We start from the raw sequence: 6,294 nt of genomic DNA on the forward strand, positions 1-6,294 counted from the left end.
AAAAAGCATTTGGATGGTCTGCACAAATATCAGTAATCAATTGGCTTGAGATCATTTTTATTTTTTCTTGTATTTTCACAGAACTCAGCGTATTTTGAACATTCATACTCATAATTTCAAATTATAAGAAGTTTAATTGAGTTTGTTTCATGGTAATCAAAGTATTTATATCACGAGTGACTGGATCAGTAATAAAGGAATATGAGATTTTTGATGTTTATAAGTAGCTTGAAAACCATTTGCATCAAGATGCGTAAAAGGGTAAATAGCATTTATAAAAGGTGTTCCTAAAATAATAGGGGGGTATAATTGATTTTTTACTAGAAAGAAGAAATGTGGAATGCAAGTCTTATTTTTACAGACATGAGCATTACGCAATTTATAATTAATATCAAGAGTATGACCAGTGCCGATCTAATGATATGAGTAGTTTTTTGAAAATATCTAGTAGGGATTAAACCTTCTTGAATGCAACTAACATCTGCCCCACTATCAATCATGACAATATTATTTATAGAAATATCATTATTAATTAATATGGAGCAATAAATATACCATTTATGTGCGGTAATAATCTGCATTATTCCTAAAAACAAATAATTTTTTATATCAAGAGTTTGAATATTACTATCAATATCAGGTTCAACAATTTCTTTACCTTTAGTAGTAGAAGTAGAAGGAATATCATGAGGAAAAATATAATGAGAAGTATTTTCTTCAATTTTTGAAATTTTGTGATCACAAATCATTTGATTTTGTTTTAATGAAATTATTTCCTTTTTTAGATTTTCAACCTCGATTTTTAAATCATCAAAAGAAATATCTCTACCAGGTGTTTTACTTAAGGCAAGGCGTCGATTAACCTCGGCTAAAGAATAAGGCATATCATAATCATAAGTTTTAGTAACTGCTTTAGAACTAGTTGAAATGCTATTAGCGGATTTTTTTGCAGCAAGATTAATGATTTTTTCACGAATTTTATCGTCCGTAATTTCCTTCAATAATTCAAGAACATTTTTAGTAGTCAAAGTTTGCACATTAAATCTAAGTCTTCAAACTGAGACTGTAATCGATAAAACAAATTATCACAAGTACAAGAGTTACCAGGACAATCAGGGCAAGCATTTTCATTTTCATGATTACTATCAGAAGATTCAGGCAATTCAATATCATTTTCTGATTCAGATTCATAGTTGTAATCAGACTCAGAACCAGAAGTATATAACAAGCCATAAATTTGATCATGAAGTTCATCAGAAAGTCCTAGAGACTTAATTTTTTGGAGCTTACAATTTAGAGCAATATGCCCAAACTATTTACAGTTATAGCACTTGATTTTTGCTAAATCTCTCTTAGATCTATTTTCGGTAAATCTAGAGGACTTGCGATAGATTTTTCTAGTTTCTCTTTCTTCTTTAGACCTACGACGGTAATTCCTTTTTCTATACTTAGATTTTCTATGAGTTTTTTGAGAGGTGGAAGCCTGTTGGTTCATTCCAAATTGATCACAGAAGTCTCCTAGTTGAGATTTTTCTCTGAGCTTATTCATCTTTATTTATCTATTCAATTTCAATTCATTGCATAAAGCTAAACCTTCGTCAATGGTAGTTGCTATAAGCTGACGACAAGTATAATCTTTTCAGGGTATATCTACAGATGTCCCCTAAGTTTTTTTCTAACCCTTTCACCAAACAAATGAGGGAGTTCATATATGAACTTAGCCTTCCAATATTGTAAATTAGTTTCTGGTAGGTCCATAACTCGACTTAGAAAGGTGTCTTTATACCACCTAAATTCTCCTAGGTGTCTATATCTAAGACCATTAAGGAGAGTGTGAGTATTTTCATATTGGTTAGTAAACCTACCTCCAAAATGCTCCATAATAGTTAACATAAGGGTATAGACAACGTCTTCTCGTTCCGCAGGTAGATCTCTTCCTAGATTGTCTTTCCTCGATTTCTCAGTTTTAGAGTTGAGGATTTTTAATCTAGCTTCATCGGTTAAATAATTGTCCCACCAACCACGGAGTGGCCAGTAAAATCAGCAACAATCATTTTACAGACTACAGAATTAGTGCGCTTATTTTTATTTTCAACAGATGCCATATTTTTTGCTATAGTAGAATACATAAGCATGCGATAAACTTGAATAGAGATTTGTTTTTCACTTAAACCATCTATATTCCATTCATAAATTGATTCTCCACAATATGATGTATTCGTCAAATTCCACTCTCGTTCCTCTAGCAGAACATCTTGAGGAGTTGGTCGTGGATAATACGTAGTAGTCATTCTTAGAAGATCAACGTATTTTCTAGGTTGTTTTTTAATCATGCCTCTGAGCTTATTAAGCCCTGAGTAATTACTATCAATAGCAGGAGAAGAATCATTTTTGAAAGTATTTTCAAGTTGCTGTAAATCAGAAAATTCGTTAGAAAAATCCATAGGATTGGTATTTAATTTTGAAAATTTTTCGTCAAGCAATTTTTCTAGTTCTTCTATATGAGAGGGTTTTGTAAATCCCTCAATATCAGGGGGCCTTTGAAAACAAGGTCTAGTTTTTATCTAATGTTCTTCTATATGAGAGGGTTTTGTAAATCCTTCAATATCAGGGGGCCTTTGAAAACAAGGTCTAGTTGTTATCTCATCAGTTTTACTTCCAGAGGTGGAAGCGATATCTAAACCTTTTGGACTATCACTGAGTTTTTTCACAAATATCATTAATTCATCTAGCTTTTTATCCAAAGAAGAAATATGTTCACCTAGAATTTTTTCACAAATATCATTAATTCATCTAGCTTTTTATCCAAAGAAGAAATATGTTCGCCTAGAACTTTCACATAAAGACTCAAATAATTATTTTGAGCAATCAGCTTATTAATTTCTGCAATGGTGATTCGACCAACATCATTATCAATGAATTTTTGGAATGCAGAATAAGTAATACCTGTATTATTAGGAAGTATAAAAGGTGACTGAGGAGGATAAACACATTCAATAATATTATCACTAGTATCTTGGTACGATCTTTCTATCACATTGATATATTTAGGCAAATATGCAGATATAAAGCATGGGGTAAAACAAATAATCTGATTATGCATTGCACACGTTTCATAGAATTCTTCAGAAATATTTTTCATATCATCAGAACTATATGTTTCAAAAAATCATGTTCTAAAACTTTTCCATTTTCCCCCAAAGAATTCTTTTCTAATATAATTCCTAGCCTGTGAACCAAGATTAAAATCTATTTGATGTGGAATCATTTAAACACTGTTGACATCAAATTTCATCTCCGAAGGAGTTGGATTGTCTTTTTCAGAAATATTATCATTATCTTGAACTATATGAGTCTTAGAATTGATTTTAACCTTTTCAACATTTCTAAAAGAATTTTTCAAATCTGCAGAGCTCAAAGTATGCAATGACGCAGCGCGATTTCTAGCTGGGCCATAAACAGGTGGTTCAATAGGAGAAATATATTATCTAGTAGGCATACTACGAGACATTGCAAAGGAATTTCGATAAGAGATGGTAGAATTGTCATCAAATTGAAGACAAATCTTTCCATCTGAGTTTTGATTTACATGAGTTAACTTTGAATTGGTCACTTCGTCTGCAAGTTGTTTTGGAGAAATGATCGAATTTAAAACCCAATTGTCAGGGAAGTTAATCTCTTCCCATCTTATAGGTCTCCTGGTACTGACCTTGGATTTTAAAAAATTGGTTTATATAAGAATCGTATAATCAAAAGGGTCTTCAGTCAACTTACATTTAGGGGCCATAGTTGTCATAAGATGGTAATAAACGCGATAAGATATTCCTATAAGCTCAGATCCGGAGGCATAATTATAACCATTGGTTTTAACATTAAGGTTAAAACATCAAGAATATTTCTATCAGTCAAAGATAATTGTAGATTTGGTTAAACATTAAAATATACTGGACCATAAGCAAGAGTTGATTCAATAGTTCCCATAAGAGATTGTCGAAAATTTAGATTTCTAGCATCACGTAGAGCAGCTAAAAATGTTTCAGGCAAACCTCACAGAGTAAGTGGTTTAAAAGCAATTTGTACCAAACCAATATGCATGAAACTGTAATGATTTTAAAAGTATCAATGTCTTTTTTATTAAGCAAGTGAATAGTTTGTTCATTAGCATTTAAAACAATAGATTGTTCAGTAGTTTTAACTATCTGTTTATGCAAAATTTTATCAAAATAACCATACTCATAAATAATATTAACTTTGATTTTTGGAAGAGTCCATTTATTTAATAAATCAAGATTTTGAGGTAATTCTACCTCTTCAAGTTTAGTACTTTTTGTACTTATTTCTCCCAGATCCATTATAAAGAGAATTCATGCTTATGTCTTAAATCATCACACCTTTTCTCAGATAACTATGAAATAACCAGGCTCTAATATCATATAAGCAGGATCTTTAAGCAGGGGTAAGTGCGTTCAGACGTACTTATAAATATCGGCTTAAGCTTTAGTCGAAATATCGAGCCAAAAGTACCAATTGAAATATAAGCAAATGTCAAATAGCTTAATAACTGTATGGAAATCTTTTACCCAAATATAGGGCCTGTCAAAGACTTAATAAGCTTAGGTTTAACCCATGTGTCTACAAGTTCTAATTGTGTAAAAATCGCCCTTTTCTTTATCTCAAATTACTAGGCTAAAGAGGCACAACTTACTAGACGGAGTCACTGAGACAAAGTCAACCTAAAACATATTAATCTCGACTGTACCACCATTTTGGAACCAAGTTAGAAGCTATAGAAACATTTCTCATATAATAATCAGGATCTGTAAGCCATATAAGCAGCTAGTATCAGAGAAATATTATATGATGTAAGCAGGATACCATATATATGACACTATATGATGTTTCTCTGATAATTATAATAAGTCTAGTAAGAGCTTGTGTCGAATAAGTTAGAAAATCGAGTTATTTTCTCCCACCACAATGTTAGAAATAATTTTTAAAAATTATTTAGTATCGGTAGTCGGTTTTTACTATTTTTAATAATGTAATAAATAATAAATTTTTAAAAAGTGTGTTGAGCCAATGAAATACAAAGAAAAGAAACAAATGGAATATTAACTCGGGGAAATAATGATAAGTCTAATCTTATCTTCATTTATAATGATAAAATACTAAACAATTTAGCAGTGAAGTATGTTTTTTTTTTTAAGAAAAAAAAACATAACACGATAGCACTGAAATTTCTACTATATGAGCTTTAAGGAAATTAATCGAACTATTTTCCTACTTATCCGTTTTAGTAACAAGATAAATTAAAATTTATTTAAACACATGTATTTGTATTATGGCTCAAGATGTAGCTCATGCTTTTATCAGAAACTCGTCGGTACTTTCAAGAACTTCTATGCCACAAAAGAAAAGAATACAGCAAGCGGTTATTTGCTTACTGGAATAAGGAATTGTAATCATATGATAAATTGTGGATTATTTTATCTTATATCGATACGATATTATTTATGATTGGATTGGATATTCTGAAATTGTCTATAGCATATTTTATACCGCATTTTATGTAAAATAACAACCTCGAATTAATAACTCCGGGGCACGTTTGCTTATTTCCACCTAAATAGACGGGTGAAACTAGCCTTAAAGTTAAGGATTTGACAGAAATTAATAGTTTTGCGTGCAAATTTATTTTTAAATATTTATTTAATATGTATAAATGATCTATTCAATAAGCAGTGAAAATAAATTGTGACTTAAAACCTCTAAATTAAAAATCTTGGCTCAGCCTCTCCCAATAGATTTGACATTTTACCGATCCCTTTGAAGTAAACTAATTCTTTTGCCTCTCAATGGCGTCAAACAAACGAGGTTATCTTGATCAAGTTCATTAGATGGTAAGTCGGAAAAGGAAATAGGGGGTTCGCATATCAATGCATCCAACTAACTCACACGTGAATAAGGACATTGGTTTAATTTGTACCAAAGCAAATTTTGCATATACAAAAACTACATTAAAAAAATATGTTACAACATTTATTTGTTATAAATATTTGAAAATTTTGAGAGTCGTCCCCGAGCCAAGGCTTTTTCTCTTTTATCAAATGCCTTTTCGCATATGATCTTACACTTGGTGCATAACACTGCAGATTATTGGACTACTTGGCTGAACCTATAGCGACTAAAAAAAGGTACCAGAGTCTATTCAAGAAGGAACTGTAGCTGCTTTATGGGGAACAAATGATCTATTATACTTGGCAAGCCAGGAATTGGTAGTTCGATGACACAACT

This window comes from Capsicum annuum, chromosome 7, assembly GCF_002878395.1.
Source record: "Capsicum annuum cultivar UCD-10X-F1 chromosome 7, UCD10Xv1.1, whole genome shotgun sequence".
In the NCBI taxonomy this organism is placed as follows: Eukaryota; Viridiplantae; Streptophyta; class Magnoliopsida; order Solanales; family Solanaceae; genus Capsicum; species Capsicum annuum.